This window comes from Aegilops tauschii, chromosome 7 (genome assembly GCF_002575655.3).
Source record: "Aegilops tauschii subsp. strangulata cultivar AL8/78 chromosome 7, Aet v6.0, whole genome shotgun sequence".
NCBI classification, from domain to species: Eukaryota; Viridiplantae; Streptophyta; class Magnoliopsida; order Poales; family Poaceae; genus Aegilops; species Aegilops tauschii.
Window position 1 is genome coordinate 28,454,810 of NC_053041.3, and position 20,764 is coordinate 28,475,573.

At 37.1% G+C, this 20,764-nt stretch overlaps 1 long non-coding RNA gene across 1 annotated transcript; it reads left to right on the forward strand.

The window, feature by feature from the left end:
- The first annotated feature begins 6,820 nt into the window (after window positions 1–6,820).
- Window positions 6,821–9,960, forward strand: LOC120968144 (uncharacterized). Its single transcript, XR_005762325.2, has 4 exons — window positions 6,821–7,017; window positions 8,382–8,472; window positions 8,610–8,790; window positions 8,973–9,960. It is a non-coding gene; the product is annotated as an uncharacterized lncRNA (long non-coding RNA).
- The last annotated feature ends 10,804 nt before the right edge of the window (window positions 9,961–20,764 follow it).

Sequence of the window (20,764 nt, forward strand, 5' to 3'; positions counted from 1 at the left end):
ATAAGTACGTACAACGCTCAATTTTCTCTTACACTAAACGATCTTACACTTTTAGAAGCAATTTTTATTGCCTTATTGCACTGATGACAACTTACTTGAAGGATCTTGCTCAATCCTTAGGTAGGTATATATGGTGGACTCTTGAAAATAAGATTTGGGTTTAAGGGTTTTTGGATGCACAAGTAGTATCTCTACTTGGTGCGGAATTTTCGGCTAGCAAAGATGGGGGGCAAGCACCACATGTTGAAGGATCTATGACAATATGACTTCTATGTGAATATGAACAAACATAAATCATTACGTTGTCTTCCTTGTCCAACGTCAACAATTTTGGCATATAATATTTTGATGGGGGCTCACAATCACAAAAGATTTCCATGATAGTGTATTTGCATGTGAAAGTTCTCTTCCTTATACTAATTATTCGTGAATTGCTTGTATGACCAATATTGTGATTGTCAAGCCTCAAAAGATTTCACTTTCTAAACCCAATGTGAAGCTACCACTAGGCATGATATGATTTCAACTTCGTGATATTCAATTTATTCAACAATTTACTCATAGGATATAAGTGAAGCACAAGAGTAAATGACAAACTACTCCAAAAGATATAAGTGAAGATCAAACATGTTGTTAAGTAAATAGGTAGCTATTTGAGGACTCTCTCTTATTTAAAAAATTTCAGATCTAAGTAATTTATTAAAACAGCAAGCAAAACAAAACAAAATGACATTTCAAGGATATTACACATCATGTGAAGAAGCAAAAACTTAGGCTCAACCGATACTAATCGATAATTGTTGAAGAAGAAAGGTGGGATGCCTACCGGGGCATCCCCAAGCTTAGATGCTTGAGACTTCTTGAAATATTATCTTGGGATGCCTTGGGCATCCCCAAGCTTGAGCTTTTGTGTCTCCTTAATTCCTTTTATATCACGGTTTTCCTAAATCTCAAAAGCTTCATCCACACAAAACTCAACAAGAACTCGTGAGATAAGTTAGTATAAACTAATGCAAGAACCTTATCAATCTCTACTGTAGCAAATAACTAAAATTATTATTAAATATTGCATAATAAATGCCTCTGCATATTTAATACTCCTATCCTCAAATAGAATCATTAAACAAGCAAACATATGCAAACAATGCAAACATAACAACAATCTGCCAAAACAGTACAGTGTGTAAAGAATGCAAGAGTATCAATACTTATTCAACTCCAAACATTATGAAAATTTTCCACACTGTAGAAAATTTATCAGAGCTCATTTTGCAAAAATTATCAACATTTTATCACATTCTAACTTTTCTAGGGAATTTTTGCAACAGAGGTAAACTTTCTGTTTTTAAACAGCAACATGTAGACTTGCAAAATAAGCATAGTAAAGGCTATCATTGCCACTTTTATTGAAATAAAAGATGAAAAAATATATTCTAAATAACATCAAGAAAATCCTAACAAAATAAATTGACGCTCCGAGTAAAACACATATCATGTGACGAATTAAAACATAGCTCCAAGTGAGGTTACCGATAATGTTGGAGACGAAAGAGGGGATGCCTTCCGGGGCATCCCCAAGCTTAGTTGCTTGGATCTTCTTTGAATATTAACTTGGGGTGCCTTGGGCATCCCCAAGCTTAGGGTCTTGTCACTCCTTCTTCTCCTCATATCGACATCTCACCCAAAAATCGAAAACTTCAATCACACAAAACTTAACGGAACTTTCGTGAGATAGGTTAGTATGATAAAGAGCAAACCATTTCACTTTGGTACTGTCAAAGAGAAGATTCATAATTATTTCCACACAATGCCTACTTTAGCATATCATTTCCACAATTTATATTGAGCAATATAAGCCATAGAAACTAGAAAACAAGCAAACTATGCATTGAAAACAGAATCTGTCAAGAACAGAACAGTCTGTAGTAATCTGTACTCAAACCATACTTCTGATGCTCCAAAAATTATGAAAAAATTAGGAACACGTGAGAAATTTGTATATTAAACTTCTGCAAAAAGAATTAACTCAAAATCATTCTTCAGTCAAAAATGAGACTTATTTTCGTGAGCGCAGAAGTTTCTGTTTTTCAGCAGGGTCAAATCAACTATCACCCAACATGATCCCAAAGGCTTTACTTGGCACTTTATTGAAACAAAAGCTATAAAACATGATCAATAAAGTAGCATAATCATGTGAACACACAAAAACAGTAGGTAAAAATGTCGGGTTGTCTCCCAACAAGCGCTTTTCTTTAATCACTACAACAAAACATACTTTAAGTAACACAATCACGTAACAGATTGAAAAATGTGTGACAAGGAAAATTACTGCAACACATCATTTTGTGTCGAACGACATGCAGTAACACATACTATATAAGGCCTCAAAATGTGTTACAGTGCTATTGTAATAGTAACATATAAATATGTGTTGGTCGAATGTGTTACATAGGTTTTGACATGGTAACATATAAATATGTGTTAGTGAAATGTGTTACATATATCAAATAGTAACATATAATCATGGTTGATACATAGTGTTACAAGCTCCATTATAGGGGGAACTAGAGAAAACTAAAGTCAAGTGCATATATAGATCACATAGGGCCCATGTGTCAACATGATTTTTTTATTTGTTTTCGTAAATAGTGTTTTCATTCTTTGGTAATATGGTATGAAAAAATTATACAATTTGGTTGGTAAATACCAAACTATTTTTTGGTACGGTTGCAGTGAATATCATATTAACCATATTTTGACGTGAATTTTTGGATGACTCGGCGACCATAAATGCAAAATGCACACTTTGAAATGATCATATGATATTAAGTATTTGACATCAATACTCACAAGAGTGAAAGACCAACATGAAACAAGAGCTTAAATTTGAACATAGTTTTAAGAACCAGATTGCCGGTCTGACCGAAAAAGGGGAACTAAGGCCTCGTCTAGGTTTTTAAGTATGTCGGCCTTTTAGGGAAAAACTAGTAAATTATAAAAAAATGTTCTTCTAGCGAAATAAAAAAAATCGTCTAAAACTAGGAATGGGACCATTGACCTTGAGTCGTCGCTTTGCCCAACAGCCCAATACCAATTGGGCTTGCAATTTGCGACCACGAGGGGGTGAACTAGAAAGAGGCAGATCCTATTTGACGCGCGCAAGTGTCAAAAAGACGTGGCTTCGCTGAAGCTTTGGGAACTCCTAAGGCCTTGTACAATGGGAGATGCTTAGGGAGGTGCTTAGAAAAATAAACCGGGTTTTTCTGGAGCACCGGTGCCTATTTCTATAGAAGAGACGCTTAGTTAAGCGTATACCCTGTACAAATAAGCACCGATGCTTAAGGAAATCCTGGTTTATTTCTTTAAGCACCTCCCATTGTATAATCGGCACCGTAAGCGCCGGTTGACGCTAACAGCGCTTGCAGGGGAGGAAAAACTGCAAAATTATATTTATGCTTATTGTAATATATAAGGGAGAACGGAGAATCGAACTCTTCATCTTCATCTCACGAAGAGTATGCCAGAACCACCACACCAAGATGCCAAGCTTGTCCACTTTAAGAAACGAGACCTATTTGACCCTTGTCCTAGAGAAATATTATAAACTCTTACCAGAAAAAAAGGATGTATTATATACCCAGAATTTATTATTTGAAAAGAAATTCACAAAAAAACATGAATTCTGAAAAAAATTCAAAAAATAAAAAAAGTTCATCAATTTCGAAAAAAATCATATTCAAAACATGCACCGAGTTAAAAAAAGTTTGTCGAATTTGGAAAAAAATTCGTCAATTTTTTAAAAAAAGTCATGGATTTTGGGAAAAAGTATCAATTCGAAAAAGTTCATTAAATTTAAAAAATCATCAAAATAAAAAAAAGTTCATCGATTTTTAAAAAATCTACATTGGTTTTGTAAAAGTTTATCAAATTTCAAAAAGATCATCAATTTGAAGAAACGTTCACGTATATGCAAAAATATCATCGAACCAGGAAAAATAAAAAATAAAAAACCAAAAAATAAAAAAATGAATAAAGAGATGAAAATTTATCTGTTACGCCAGCAACTCATAGGAGCTAAATCGCTGGTTCGATTCTTCGATTCTCAAACGTGGCACTTTTTTGCGAAAACATGAAAACAAACGTTAGATGGGCCAAACCATCACAGGGGCGCTTCAGGCGCCTGTTTGCAAAAACACGCCTACAGCCTAAAAACAAACGTTAGATGGCCCAGCCCATCATTTTGTTTTTTGTTTCTGAAAAAGTAAAAAGGCTGCGCGAGTGGGAATTGAACCCGTAAATTCCATCTCATTGTAGGAGAGAGTAACCAACTCGCCACACTAAAAATTACGTTTATTTATAAATTCTTCTCTCTTTTTTTCTTTACTTGTTTTTTTCATTCTTTTCTCCTTTTTTTCTTTTTCCTGTTCATCTTTTCTCTTCTTTTAGAACGTTTTTGTTTTTGTTTGAATTTTTATTTTCTTTTTTATTTTTCTTTTTCTTTTTCTTTTTCATTTTATTTTCTATTTTCTTTTATTTCTGTTGCAAAAGAGGTGAACTTTTTTTCAAAATCAATGAAATTTTCTCAAAATGGTTGAACTATTTTAAAAAATTCGAGAACTATCTTCCAAAAGCGACGAACTTTTTCCAAAATTGATGAACTTGTTTAAATGTTTATGATTTTCTAAATATCACTGAATTCATTTGAAATCGGTGAACTTTTTTTATTTCAGGACTTTTTTTTTCAAAATTGATGAATTCCTTTCAAATTCGATGTTTTCTTAACGACTGAGTGAACTTTTTTTGAAATTGATGAGCTTTTTTCAAATTCTTTGAAGTTTTTTTCAGATTTGATGATTTTTTTCAAATTTGATAAACTTTATTTATTTTCGTGAAGTTTAGAAAAAAATTGATGAACCTTTTGAAAACCGATGAACTTTTTTTCAAATTAGATGAACTTATTTCAAAAAACTTTTTGAGGTTCTTTTTCATGTTTAAGTTTTGTCGTGTTGTGTTTTCGTGGGCCGACCCAACTGAAGGTTGCAGTAAGCGCCAGTTGACCTCCGCGGCGCTGAAGGCGCTTAATAGGAGCTCCCCGCCTGAAGCGTCAAATATGGTCTGGTTCTCCGCTTGAGTCTCCCTCCTGCTCAACATTTTTTATAAGAATACTTGGTTCGATTCGATTGCGTGGATGGTCCATGGAGCTAAGCCAACTGCCCAGGTCATCGGTTTTGGTTTTTCCCAGTCCAAACGCCCGTTTGGGTCCTTATTTTTAAACTATGGGCTAATGTAACGATGAGGTGGTTGCTTGTCCCATTCTCCACTGTGCATCTCCACGTTCATGGACTCGGTTGACCGGTGTAAAGTCAATCAATTAACGTCCTGAGCAGAATTACAATGTTATTCTTTAAGCAGCCATCAAGATCTTAGGTTTACTTTTTCGGTTTGACTGCAAGTACGGTCGGTTTTTTAAACCATGGGTGTAGCTGAGATACACTCCCCTTATTCTCTATCACCATGGAGGTGGAGGGAAGGAGGAAACTAGATTGATGCGACAGCCTCTCAGATCTATTGTTACAACACCATCGGTGGTCGGTCCCACCTGACGCATCTCATCATTGCCGCTTTGTAGCACCACCGCATGCGGTCTCAGCACTAATCAAAACTTGCCGACCTTGCTGGACACAACATGCTTCCGGGATGGTTGCAGCTTCTATCATTGTTAGTTGTAGCTTTCTCCTACACCTGTCGAAGCTTCCATGGGCAGTCGTGTGGGAATGAGGCGCCCTTGGTCGAGGTGATAGATCAGGAGTGAGATCGGTCGGGCGAATTACACTGTGTTTCTTTAACTAACAATCGAGGTTGAAGGTTTCCTTTTTCTAGTACGACTGAAAGTACGGTCATTTGTTTTTAAACCATGGGTGTAATTGGGATACCCTCCCCTTATTCTCTGTCGCCATGGAGGTCGAAGGAAAGGAGGAGACTAGATTGATGTGCCAGCCTCTCGGATATGTCGTTACAACACCGTCGGCAGTTGGTCGCAGCTGATGCATATCATCATTGCCACTTTGTAGCACCATCGCTTACGCTCTCATCACCGATCAAAATTCGCTGGCCTCGCTGGTCACGACATATTCCCAGACCGGTCGCAACTTCTAGCATTACCGGTCGCAGTTCTCTCCCACACCAGCCGTAGTTTCCATGAGAAGTCATGTGGAAATGACATGATCTTGGTCGAGGCAACCGATCAGGAGCGAGATCTGTAAACTGATCGCCGATGTTCATGAAAACACCATCGCGTCCATTGCCCCCATATCGGAGATCTCCCGATCACAACTTCCTCCAAGGCCCGTCGCAGCTTCAAGATCAATGCTTTTTTATATCAACTAGTTAGCCGAGGAAAACCGTGCTATAGGTTATTTAGCACATGTTACGTAAATCAATTTTATAAATTCCTTACTATTTAGATGTATCTAATTTCCCTTTCAATCAATAATAAATAAAATATAAAATATACTCTATTTTTCTTGGTCAAAAACACTTTTAGGAAAATTTTCATGCCAAACAAATAAATATATGTAACAATGTCGCGGTTCTTCCAAAACAATTTTCGTCCGGTTCTCCTTGGATAAAAAAATAGATCCAAATTTCCCTCTAGTTCTCGATGGTGAAAAAATTAATTCTGACGCAAAAGCTCTAATCTTCGCGCTTACTTTTCCCTCCAATTAACTAGAAAACGCTAAATAAATTGGGTCTCAAACCCATCTACATCCAGCCCAGCCCCTATCCGGCGACTATCACGCCGCACTCCAACACCCAGCACGCCGCCACCTCAGCGCCCAACGCGGCCGCTACCTGCAACCACCCCCACCTCCACCCCGTATCGATCTGCCGCTTCCTCGATCTACCTCGCCGCCGCTTCCTCGATATGCCTTGCCGCCGTTTGGATCGTTGCGGCGACGTCTTCGTCGGCCTTCAGCTTCAGCACCTACATCCTGAAGGAGCACGATCTCGTCGCTGGTATGGATCTGAACGCCCACCGCTTCCCTGATCTGACTGCTATGAGTTCTCTGAGGTGCATGCTAGGTGAAACACCACTATACCGATGTAGGGTCGGAGACAGGGAGGGGCTATCAGGGTTCAGACCCTTGCCAATGGCTCGCCCCCCTCAACGATTCGTAGCAGACAGTTTGTACTGTATATGCCTAATGGCCGCAGCTAATTGCATAATTAGCCCATACGTACACAAATAATTAAACCATTAGTGATGTAGAAAAGCCCCTTAAACCATGTACGGTTGTGAGACTATAATTTTGCGATGGGCCAGTGCCTAATCCATCAATCAGGTCGATCTATTGATGTGTACCTACCATACATTGTATCCCTATATGAACGATGAGAGTAGATTTTTTATTTTGTAAAGTAAGACCTTAAACTGGTTGATTAATGTTTCATATAAAATAGTAAAGTAGTCTACTAATTATGTGTCCTTTTATATATAGTAGTCAAAGATGAAACGAAAGACATGAACAACTAATGTGGTAAATTATTTTTCAAACCAATTGCTTAAAACTTCGAGCTGCAACATTCTTGGGGAGAATTGTTATTTTTTTAGTTCTAGAAAATAATTTTATTCTTTATCATCGACACTATCATAACACTTAATATACTGTAATATTCCGTCTTTTACGTCAGCAATAGTGTTTCGCCGCCCTCATGTTCAAATCTTGGCTCAACCGATGCAAGCTTTTTGGAGTTCCCTTGATTGAAGGATTGCTTTTGTTAATCTCAAACTCAGACGGGCTTTCGTTTTCCCTTCTGTTTAGGGAAGCAGTCAACATCATCAGGACTTCTACTTGTAAGAGTCGCTAGCTTCTCCGAAGATTTTGACATCTCACCCATCTTTAAATTATTTGGTATATTTGCGTTGGAATCAATTTTCGGTGTCCCCGATGTAGTGATGATTTTATATCACCCTGAATAGTTGGTGGAATTGTAGTTACACATACACCTGATGTAGCAATATCATGGCGAACATCCACACTAATGTTGTTTGTTGGCACACTGTGGCCACCTTGGCTGCTGCTTCTTGAACGACTTATTTGGATGGCACATGAGGCAACATGCTGCTGCTCTCCTGTCACCTAGTGCTTAACAGAATCTTATCCGTCACTTGAATACTGCTAACTTTGCATAATCTGTATATTTTTCAACTTAAACCTGTTCTGAATCCATATGTCGACAGTGTTATATCTGAGTGTGTGTGTGGCCGGACCCATGGTCTTGTACCTCCTCTCTCTATTTTAGTTATGATAAGCTGATAGTGCATTGATATGCTACTGTGTACTTTTCTGCCCTCTCCATTCACATGTTTCTTTTCGTAGGTTTCATCGGTTCTGGGACCCAAACTGCTGAGGGGACTTCCACAACTTGTATTACTTGATTTCCCTGTCTGAGACTACAATCTTGTCCTAGGTGGATTTTCCTTTCTCCTTCCCTCATTTATCTGCTAGGGTAGCATGTCTATTGGCAAGTTAAATTGTCTCTGTTATGTCATTAGTTAATTTCTCTTTACTTGTAATGGTTTTTCTGACATTTTTAATTATATCTAGGATGGCGATGGACATGTTGACCATATACCTGCACTATGAAGGTGCAAATCAGGAAGCCAAAATTTTACAAATATCCATGATGAGGCGTGATGTCTCGTATTATTACTGAATCTTGATGATCGAGGAAGTTGGCTTTCAGGCAATTGACTTTCTGTAATCTATGCGAAAAAAACCCGTCTAGGTAGCCCCTACTTAGTTCACATTTATTTTCAAGGTCTTGTGATGCAAATGTTGTCTGACCCCGAGATTGTGAAAGCTGTCCATTTGTATGTTTAAGGAGAAGGTCTTGAGATTTGAAGTTGCAGCTTTTTGTAGCTTCAAGATTTGAATATCATTCCATCTAATATTATTGTCTCTTGGTAGGTGAGGGAAACGAGGGATCTTACGGGTGAATCTTTTTCAAGACTGAACCAACAGGGGACTGGAACTGAACACCCACACACAGGTTGCTAAAAAAAGGCGTACTTCTTCCATCAAGGTAAAGATCCGCCAGGGGGCACGGTTTACTGCACCCAAACTATCATGCCTGCTTGAAAAATGGATTTTGTTACAAATTTTGCTCAATCTGCTATATGCAAGTAAAGGATAAATTTATCCAAGCATTAGCAAGAGAGGTGACCTTGGGCTTAGACTTCGATGTCGGGTCCAGTTTATTTAGTTTTTTGGGGCACCTATACTGGGCTAACATTTAGAGAGCTCATATTGTTCATGCAAATTATATTATCATTGTCGTCGAATGCTAATATTGATCATGATATGGGCTGCTTCCATAGTAGTATTTGGAGTATGGATTCAAGAACTAAGGCCGGTGGTATTGAGTTAGGTGCTGAATTTGCCCTTGTCCGTAGAGATCAACCTATTCTTGATAATCAGGATTTGGTAAGGGAAGTTTCTGATTGCAAGACAATTGGTGAGGCTTTCTCTTCAGCATACTTAATTGCCTGGCCTTCAACTTTTGAAAGTTAAAATATTCTCTTCCACATTCGGAAATCATATTTCCACATTCTGAAATCATATTTGTGTACATTTAATCACATATATCTAAGGTGCAATTTTTCCTTTACAGATTCAAGAGAAGTAATTGAGTTGCAGCTGAATTCTTGGATCAAGAAGCAAATAAAATTTGAAGATTTTAGCTACCAATAGTCGTAGTTTACATACATAGAATGAAATATGTAATATCATCCACAAGATCTTTTTCTTTCCTCTAACTGATGCAAATGCTATGGTGTAATATTCTCCATAGTTGTGTTTTCTACGCTCAAAATGATATAAATGATATATTTATTGTAATGTATATGTGTCATACACTCTTGTATATTCGTAATAAATAGCTTCATATTTTGAATTTCTATATGTGTTGTGCTTCAATTTCTATATCATTTTGAAGTTGCGAAGCATAATAATAAAATGGTTAACTATTTGTACAATTGCATTGATTTTATTAAATAAATTTATATTCCATAAAATGGGTATCGATTTTGTGGTTAATAATAAAAAACAAATACATTAATTAAGTTACCATATTGATATAGTAGTGTTGCCGATGGTGTTACTATAGTTACAAATTTTGTTACTATAGTAGTTGACAACTATAAATTATAGTGTTACAATATTTGGATATTATGTTACTAGTTGTGTTCCGACCCTAAAAAATGTGTTACCAGTTGTGTTACTATACTTACAAAAACATGTTACCACCAATGTTCTACATCTATGAAAATATGTTACTACCGTGTTACTATAATTACAAAAATGTGTTACGAGTGTGTTTGGTAACCCATAATACACATGTTACTACAATGTAAATGTAACACATTTTCAAGTATATGGTAACAATTACTATGTGTGACAGTTCATACCACTTAGTAACACGGTCTAATGGAACACATTTCAAACTGTGTTACTATATGGCCTAGTAACATACTTTTGGCCCTGTAGTAACACAAGACGATGTACTAAAGCTCTGTCATGTTGTAGTGAATGCCTTTTAAGCTAGGATGATTTCAATGATGCTCGCGTAAAAGATAAGACTTGAAACATAACAAGAGCATCATGAAGCATAAGTTTCTCTCTCATAATAATTTTCAGTGGCATCATGAATAGATTCATCAATATAACCATCACATAAAACATTCTTTTCATGATCCATAAGCATAGAAAATTTATTACTCTCCATATAAGCAATTCTATTCTCATTCATAATAGTGGGAATATCATAGGAAGGTCGAATACTATAAATTGTTCCCACATTAAAAGAGTAATGTTCAGCAAAGTGATAATCAAAATTATGACAATAATTATCACTACCTTTTATAACATAACTATCATCACAATAATCATCATAAGTAGGAGGCATGCAATCATCATAGCAAATTTGATCATTCAAAGTAAGGGGACTAAAAAGATCATCTTCATTAAGCATAGCCTCCCCAAGCTTGGGACAAACATTAATTGCAGCAAATAAATTCTCGAACATGTCATTATCATCAAACATAGTAGCCCCAAGCTTGTGGCTTGGCATATCATATGCATAATCACTCTCATCATTAATAGTATTAATAGCACCAACGGTATAACAATTGCTATCATCATAATTTCCCAAGTTGGTGCCAAAAAAATTTCAAAGATTATAAGAAGTATCATTATCTTCCCAATCATAATCATCACAACAAGCAATAGGCATAAAAAATCATCATCAATAGTGCTTTCGGTCATTGTGCCATAAGACATAGAAGCAATATCATCATCAAGTGCATCATCCTCCACAATTATTTTTGATTCATTTTGATGAGGCACAACAATAATAGGAGCAACATTATTTGGGAGAGATACCTTTTTACCTCTCTTCTTTCTTATTTTCTTCTTCTTCACCACGTCATGTGTGGGTTTAATTAATTTTTTCAAGCTTCGTGTTGAAGAGATTTATTGGATAGGAAGCTCCTCCTTGTTACCTGATTCATCATAATAAACACTAGGAGGGTATTGGGAAACATTTTCCCTTTCATTAGTGCTTTCTTAATATTCCATTTGTTTTCTTGTCTTTAGGTAGTTGGCAATATAAGGATTCTCAATGCAATTTATCACACAAAACATATAAATTTCCTCTAGATCAAAATCAAGAAATCTCTTGAGATTAAATTTTGTAATATCGTTAGTTATATGTTTCATTTCTTCATACCCCAAAAGAAGACTAAGCTCTTTATGATGCTCAAGGGTAATCAAGTTATCACAATTTTTGGACACTATTTGATCATGAAAGAATCTGCATTGAAGATTTAAATGACCATGTTCATTGCAAAGTTCACAAGGATGGCAGAAAAAATTACATCTTTCAGCACAATCATCTAGCCTCTCTTGCAACCTTTTTGTTTCTAAATATTTATGCTTCTTAAAAAATCTATCTTCCCTTTCCGGTACGCAAAGGCACTCCCAATTCACTCCACAAAAAGTGACATGCTTATAAGAAACATTTTTGCCATGACTTGTGCAATCATCATTAGCATTTTGGATATTCAAAGAATTCATACTAACAACATTGCAATCATGCTCATCATTCACATATTTTGTGCCAAGCATTTTATTGACTTCTTCTAACAACTGAGCACAATTTTCCGAACCATCATTTTCAAGAAAGATATTATAAAGATGATCAATAATATGATGCAACCTCAATTCCATTTTTTTGTAGTTTTATTTTTATAAACTAAACTAGTAATAAAACAAGAAACTAAAAGATTCAATTGCAAGATCTAAAGATATACCTTCAAGCACTCACCTCCCCGGCAACGGCGCAAGAAAAGTGCTTGATGTCTACTACGCAACTTTATTCTTGTAGACACGTGTTGGGCCTCCAAGCGCAGAGTTTTGTAGGACAGTAGCAATTTTCCCTCAAGTGGATGACCTAAGGTTTATCAATCCATGAGAGGTGTAGGATGCAGATGGTCTCTCTCAAACGACCCTGCAACCAAATACAAGAAATCTCTTGTGTCCCCAACACACCCAATACAATGGCAAATTGTATAGGTGCACTAGTTCGGCGAAGAGATGGTGATAAAAGTGTAATATTGATGGTAGAAATATATTTTTATAATCTGAATAAATAAAAACAGCAAGGTAGCAATTAGTAAACGGGCACAAAAAGGTATTGCAATGCTTAAAAAGGAGGCCTAGGGTCCGTACTTTCACCAGTGCAATCTCTCAATTGTGCTAACATAGTTGGATCATATGATTATCCCTCAAATTGCAGTAAAGAATCACTCCCGAGTTCCTATTAGCGGAGAACAAAAGATAGAAATTGTTTGTAGGGTACGAAACCTCCTCAAAGCTATTCTTTCCGATCAATCTATCCTAGAGTTCGTACTAGAATAACGCAAGCTATTCTTCCCGATCGATCTAATCAAGAGTTCGTACTAGAATAACACCAAAGCAAATTCATATTCATAATACTCAATCCACACAAAGAACTACAAGGGACCCCAAAGTTTCTATCGGAGAAAAGATAATAAAAACGTGCATCAACTCCTATGCATAGATTACCCCAATATCACCGCGGCAATCTGCGAGTTGAATACCATAACACATATCAAGTGAATCAATATGATACCCCATTTGTCACCTCAAGTATTCATATTGCAAGACATACATCATGTGTTCTCATCTCTGAATATTCAATCCGACAATATAAACCTTCAAAGGGTAAAGACTCAATTCATCACAACAAGAGTATAACGGGGAGAAACATCATATGATCCGACTATATTAACAAAGCCCATGATATAGATCACGAGAGAGAGAGAGAGAGAGAGAGAGAGATTAAACACATAGCTACTAGTACAAACCCTCAGCCCCGAGGGTGGACTACTCCCTCCTCATCGTGGTGGCCGCCGGGATGATGAAGATGGCCACCAGAGATGATTCCCCCCTTCGGCAGGGTGCCGGAACGGGCTCTAGATTGGTTTTCGTGGATGCAGAGACCTTGCGGCGGCGGAACTTCTGATCTAGGGTAACCCCGATGGGTTTCGGAATATTTGGAAATTTATAGTGCAAAGAGGGGGTGCGGGAGGCCACCGAGGTGGGCCCAACCCACCTGGGCGCGCTAGGGGGTCTGGCACCCTGGTGGGTTGTGCCCCCCTCGGGGCACCCCCCAGGTACAGCTCTAGCCCAATGGATGTCTTCTGGCCCAAAAAAATTTCCAAAAAGTTTCACGTTGTTTGGACTCGGTTTGATATTGATTTCCTGCGATGTAAAAGACAAGCAAAAAACAGCAACTGGCACTGGGCACTGGGTCAATAGGTTAGTCCCAAAAAATGATATAAAGTTGCTATAAAATGATTGTAAAACATCCAAGAATGATAGTATAATGGCATGAATACTTCATAAATTATAGATACGTTGGAGACGTATCAAGGCATACTAGGGACACTCTGTTTTGTCTATGTATTCACACATGTGCTAAGTTTCCGGTTAATACAATTCAAGCATGAATAATAAACATTTATCATGATATAAGGAAATATAAATAACAACTTTATTATTGCCTTTAGGGCATATTTCCTTCAAATACATGGTTTAGAAGTTTTCCAACAAGAATTCTCCTTTTCTGTCTTACTCTTCAATCCATTATATCAACTCAATTTCCCTAATCAGACATGCATAAACCGAATTACCTTTTCCCAACAGGTAATTGCTTCCCTTCATGAACAAATATACCATACAAATAGCAGCATCTCCATCGTCTAACCTGCTATTCATTTTTTTTCGTTGACGCTGCTACTCCTTGATGTACTGGTACATCATGTAGTCAAAGTTGAGGGTAAACCATTATTTGTGACGAGCAGAAGCAATGAGTTTGCACAACGCTTCAATTTCCACCATCATGCCTCTGTTGGTGTTGTCGCCACTACTCCACGGACATGGTGGCCAGGAATTTTCATATTGTACGGGTGTTTTCAACTTTGTTGGAAAGTCAAATTTTTTTTATGTTTGACCGTCTTTATATAATAATAGACTAACATTTATGCCATCAAATTAGTAGCATTAGATTCATGATAAAATAAATTTTCGTCATATACCTATTTGGTTTCAGAAGCATTGATATATTTTCGTACAAACTCGATCAAAATTTGAGATAGTACACTCTTTTAAGGATGGAGGGAGTAGGCGTAAGTTCTCAACTAGAAGAATAATATTTGCGTACATTTGTTATTGCTATAAATTAGAACATTATTCAAGTCGGCAAATGATGGCTAACCTCCAAATACAAGGACGGCCTGGTCTATGTGTTGCGCCGAAACAAAGACACCGCAGCCAAGATAAACAAAATCATAGTAAGTTGTACTCTCTAATCAAACCTTGTAATATAATACATTATAATATTATTGTGCACAAAATCATTTGTCCGGAAAAATTACTCTGTGTTAACCATATAAATAAAAATTGTGGGGCTAAGTAGCACAAACAATCACATTATCTATTTTCTATCTATATCTATATCTATATCTATATCTATACCTACTAATAAAGCAAGGTGCGTTTCTCACATTTTTTTTCATCCATTCACCACCGATTTTTTTTTATCCGAGGTGGTACTAAATTTTTGTGGTCCATCTACTAGAAAAGAAAAAAAGGAGTTTTGTCCATAATTTCGTACGTGGGCCGGACGAGCTAAGGCCCAGAGAAGCCACCCATTTATATCCAGCCCACGCAGCTGGGAAACCTTATTTGCGGCACTGAGCGGCATATAGTTGGAGTTTCGCATCCATGGCCCACTGTTCGGCCAGCCCATGTCTTTTTTCCGTCTTCTTTTTCTAACTTTTTTTCTTTTTTCCTTTCCAAGTTATTTTATACTTTTTCCCATACTTGTTTTCTTCGGAATTTCGATTGTTTAAAATTTTCTTTAAATCTTCCTAATTTCAAAAAAAAAATCCCATTTTCAGAAATATTTGAAACTTTAAATTTTTATTGTCGTACTAATGTTTTCAAATTCAAACAAATGTTCCCATTTTATAAAAAAATTCGAAATTGTCGATAATTTTAAAGAAAATTGTTTTTCAAAATAACGGAAGTTAGAAAATACTCCTTTATATTGAAATATGTACAACTTCAAAATAACGTTTGTGATAAAAACCATATTTTTAAAAATGGTTTCTATACATACTAATAAAGGAAGGTGCGTTTCTCCAATTGTTTCATCCGTTTAACATCGAATATATTTTTTTTATTCGAGGTGGAACTAAATTTTTGGGGTCCATCTGTCAGAAAAGAAAAAAAAAAGTTTTGTTGAGAATTTCGTACATGGACCGCACGCGCTAAGGCCCAGAGAATGCACGCATTTATATCCTGCCCATGCAGTTGGGAAAACTTATTTGTCGCTCCGACCGGCATATAGTTGTAGTTTCAAATCGGTCGCCCAACATTGGGCCGGCCTATGTACGTGTTTTCTGTGTTCTTTTGCTACTCTTCTTTTTATTTTCCCCTTCCAAGTTATTTTTACCTTTTTACCATATTTTTTTATTTTTTCCGAATTTCGATTGTTGCACCAATATTCCTTAAATCTACAGAATTTCAAAATTTGTTCCCATTTTCATAAATATTTGGAACTTTAAATTTTTATTCTCGATCCAAATTTGTTTGAAATTCAAAAAATGTTCGCATTTAAAATAAATCCAAAATTCTTTATGAATTTTAAAATAAATTGCTTTTTTCATAATGGTGAGTAGAAAATATTCCTTTTTATTGAAATGTTCATAAATTCAAAATAACGTTTTTGATTGAAAACACATTTAAAAAATGGATTTGAATGTCCAAAACTATTTTCCATTTTCAGAAATGGTTCATAAATTCAAAAAAATTGTTTCCGCACCTAAATTTTTTTCCCCTTTTCAAAAAATGTTTTTGAATTTTAAAAAATCTTCATATTTCAAGTTTCCGCTCCTACCAACCCCACTACTATAAAGATCTCGCGGGTCAAACATGACCCGTGAGAACACTACAACTCTCCGGTTTGTCGCATCACTTTTGTGGAGACCGTTTTGATGGACACATCAATTATCTCTCGTGATGCTTCTCATAAAAAAATCTCTCCTGTTGCAACGCACGGGCATATGTGTCTATATCTATATCTAAACCTATTAATAAAGCAAGATGTGTTTCTTCAATTTTTTTCATTCGTTCACCAGAAAAAAGGATTTTTACTATCCGAGGTGATACTAATTTTTTATGCATCCATGTGTTAGAAAAAAAATACGATTTGTCCAGAATTTTGTACATCGGCCGCGCGTTGTGGCCCAGTAAAGTGAGCCCACTTATTCCCCTGCCCACGCAGCATGGAAATTACTATATACCGCATGTGGAGTTGGAGCTTCGCACAGATAGCCCAGGACTGGGCCGGCCCCTTTTCCTTTTTGCTAAGTTCATTTTTATTGAACTTTTTATGTTCCTTTCTTTTTCTCTTTCCTATTTCTTTCTTATTTTTCCATTTTAAAGTTTACTTCTTTTATTTTTTCGATCAATTAAAGTTTTTATAAAATGTTTAGAATTTCAAAAAAAATTCAAATTTTTTAAGAATGTTCAGAATTCCTAATTTTTATTCCTGTTTTAAAAATGTTTGGTCATTCAAAAAATATCGCGTTCCAAAATTTGTTCAGAACTCAAAAAATGTTTGTATTTTACAAAATTGTTTGAGATTTTCAAAAAAAAACTATTTTAAAAAATGTTCCAAATTCGAAATATGTTCTTATTTTAGTGAATCATTCATGATTTCAATGTAAAAATATTTTAAACAGCCCCATATTGCTCTTTACATACAGTTGTGCCATTTTATAAACGTGTGTGAAACTACTTGTAGTAATAAGATGTATGATGTATGGATCTATTATGCTGGACGAAGGATGGATGAATTGGCATGTGAGCTTGCTGGAAAAGGACACTGATTTTTTTAATGAAAAGTAATGTCCCCATTTTTTCAATTAGTGTTGTATTTTCCAAAACTGTTCAAGATTCTTAGGAAAATTGCATTTTAAAAAATGCACCAAATTTGAAAAATATTCTTGTTTTAGATAAATGTCACAAATTGAACTAATGTTCGCACTTAAAAATTACACATTTTCTACAATTGTTTTGAATGATCAAAACATGTTCCCGTTTTTTGAAAATTGTTCACAAATTCAAAAAAAATGCTCATGTTCTTATAAAAGGTTCATGTTCAAGTTTGAAATTTTGTTTGTGTATTTCTGAAAATATATGAAACTTTCAAAAAACAAATTGCAGTTTTGAAAATTGTTCGGGAGTTCTAAAATTGTTGATGTTTCCAAGAATATTCAGCAATTCATAGTAATTAATGTTTTTTGAAAATTTGAAAAAAAACAAATGTAATCATAGAATTTTTTGAATCTGACGCTGCGGTATATTCTCAAATATTTATGTTGGCCATTGGTGATTGGTTAGTAGGACGTGTTTGTTTGAGTGAATGGCATCACTGTGTCGGGTGTTTGAGATCGTGAGTATGATCCTTCAGCTCATCTTTTTCTGGATTTGTACTCACGCCTTGCAAATACATGTCGATTCGATGTCTGAGAATTTCACACCCGATGCAATTTAGCCAGCCCAACTACCTAGGAAATAAGGAAAAAATGTTTTCAATAGTCCCATATTGCTCTTTTACATACAGTCATAACAATTTATACATGCATGCGAAACTATATGTAGTAAACTGAATGAAGGATGGATGAATTAACATGGATGGAGGATGGATGAATTAAGCCGGATGAAGGATGGATGGATTAGTAAGTAAGCTTCTAAAAAAAGGAATTAAATCATGTACATGAGCTAGATGGACCGATTGCTAGCTGAACTATCTACAAAAGGGCCCTAAATTTCTCAAGCATTCGTACTTGAGGCAAAAGAGAAGAGAATACGTGACTACGTGAGCTAGATGCATGAAAAAGAAAAGATCTGGCGACCTCCCATATTATGGAACTTCAACCTTAAATCCCCTCGACCAAGGAACACAAAAATAGTGGAATACAATTAACTCCGGTTGTACATATCGGTGGCTTGTAAATGGACAAGAGAAGACCTGCCTCATTTTCAAATTATTGAACTTCATGCCTTAAAATCCCCTCGAATCAATGAAATTGAATAATTTATGGACCTTCTCTGGCGTGCGATGACCTAATAATATCCTTAAATCCACTCGATCAATGAAATTAAAAATAGCGGATTGATTACTTCACACGCGGTGAAACCCAGAACCAAAATGTTCCTTCTTGACGTGCACATAGGGTTTTTTTGCACATATAATTCGCACTAATTAAGTGCAAACTATTTTTCCTCCCGTTGCAACGCACGGGCATATGTGCTAGTACTAAGCAAGGTTCATTTCTCCGAGTTTTTCATCCGTTCACCACCGGTTATTTCCGAGGCGGTACTAAATTTGTTCCAGAATTTCGTACGTGGCTCGCGCGTGTTGTGGCCCAGCGAAGCCATACCATTTATTTTCCTGCACATGCAGCAGGGAAAACCCTATTTTCCGCATATAGTCAGAGCTTCGCATAGGGTGCCCAAGGCTGGGAAACTATACAGAAAAATGAAAACAAAAACGGTCTCGTCCTCACAGTTTTATTCATGTTGCCGAGCCGGCTTCGTTCAACAGAGAAGTCCCCACAAATTGGGCTGCCTCACACTATGATCCAATCCCGAATGTAACGAGCAACACGCAAAACACACTATTGATCGGACGGCAAACACATAACCAAGACTTAGCTAAATCTCAATCGATTAGGATTTAGCAAACCACTATTTTAAATTATTTTCTGTAGTAGTGCTTTATTTGCATGGGAGCTCAGTAGTGTGGGCTTATTTGTATTTAGTTTGTATGAATTTTTGTAATAGCGCCGGTTGCTAACATGTACATACATGCAATTCGTAGCCATCGTCTTTGGATGTATCCATCATATATATATATCATACGTGGAAGTGGCCGCCCAGTGTCCGGTATGCGGTGGGCTTTGGGCCTGCTCCTCTCCGGCATCGTCGTCCATGCCGTAATCAAGCATGTCGGTTAAGTCCTCGACAGTGGGTATGAAGTGGGTGGTGGGTGGGAGGAAAAATTCCCTACTCTCAGCCCCTAATCCGGGCTGGGCATAGTTCGGACTTTGCTCCTCTGTAATGACAAGGGACCACATTAAGTCCAGAGCCTCGTTTAAAGGCGAGGTTTGTCCAGAGAGAAGAGAGTCCGCGGAGTACGGCGGGATGGAGACTCCCCGGCCGAACTCACACGGTGCTGACTCCGAGGGTTCGGAGCCAGTGTCTGGAGAAGGGTCTGGCTTCGTGATGATTGCCAGCGACGCTACTTCATCCGGCTCTCCCATACTGGGTTCAGTGGCCGCGGACAGTCCGGCGGGCTCAAGAAGTCCGTCTTCGGGCATGGCGACGCGCTCCGGATCTAAGGCCAGAGCGGAAGTTGGGGTCATGAATCCTTGGAAGATCAAGTCTCCCCGGACGTCCACTAGTGCAGAACCGGGCTTTAGCCGGTTCGTAAGGGCCATTAGTGCCGGTTCTGCAACCGGCACTAAAGAGTGGAGACTAAAGCCCCCCCCCTTTACTACCGGTTCGGCACGAACCGGCGCTAAAGTGCCACCACGTGGCACGAGCCAGGCCCGGGTGCTTGTAGACCATTAGTACTGGTTGGTAGCACCAACCGGTACTAAATGTTTGGGGGGGGGGGGGGTTGGTTTTAATTTTTATTTTTCCATTAATTTTGTGTTTTCCATTTAATTCTTTTTTGTTTGCTGGTATTTTACGATACTACATATTATACACATTATGCATATATATAAATAGATTTTCTCGTAGAACCGATCATATATATATATAATCGAATGTCTCACAACCATCATTAATTATTCACACATACACATGTATATATATACAATTTCTCCTGCATGTTGCCTTGGTGCCTTCGGAGCACGATGACAAGTGGTTCATGGGGGCGGTAGCGGGTAATAGTATTCTACTTTGGGATCTATGACCTGGTCGAGCAAAATTCCCGCTATTTCCTCTTGAAGTGCTCGTATTCGCTCTGTTGATAGGAGCTGGTCCCGCACCTCTTTGAATTGTTAAGAAGGAGATCAATATGCATGTGTATTAGTTGT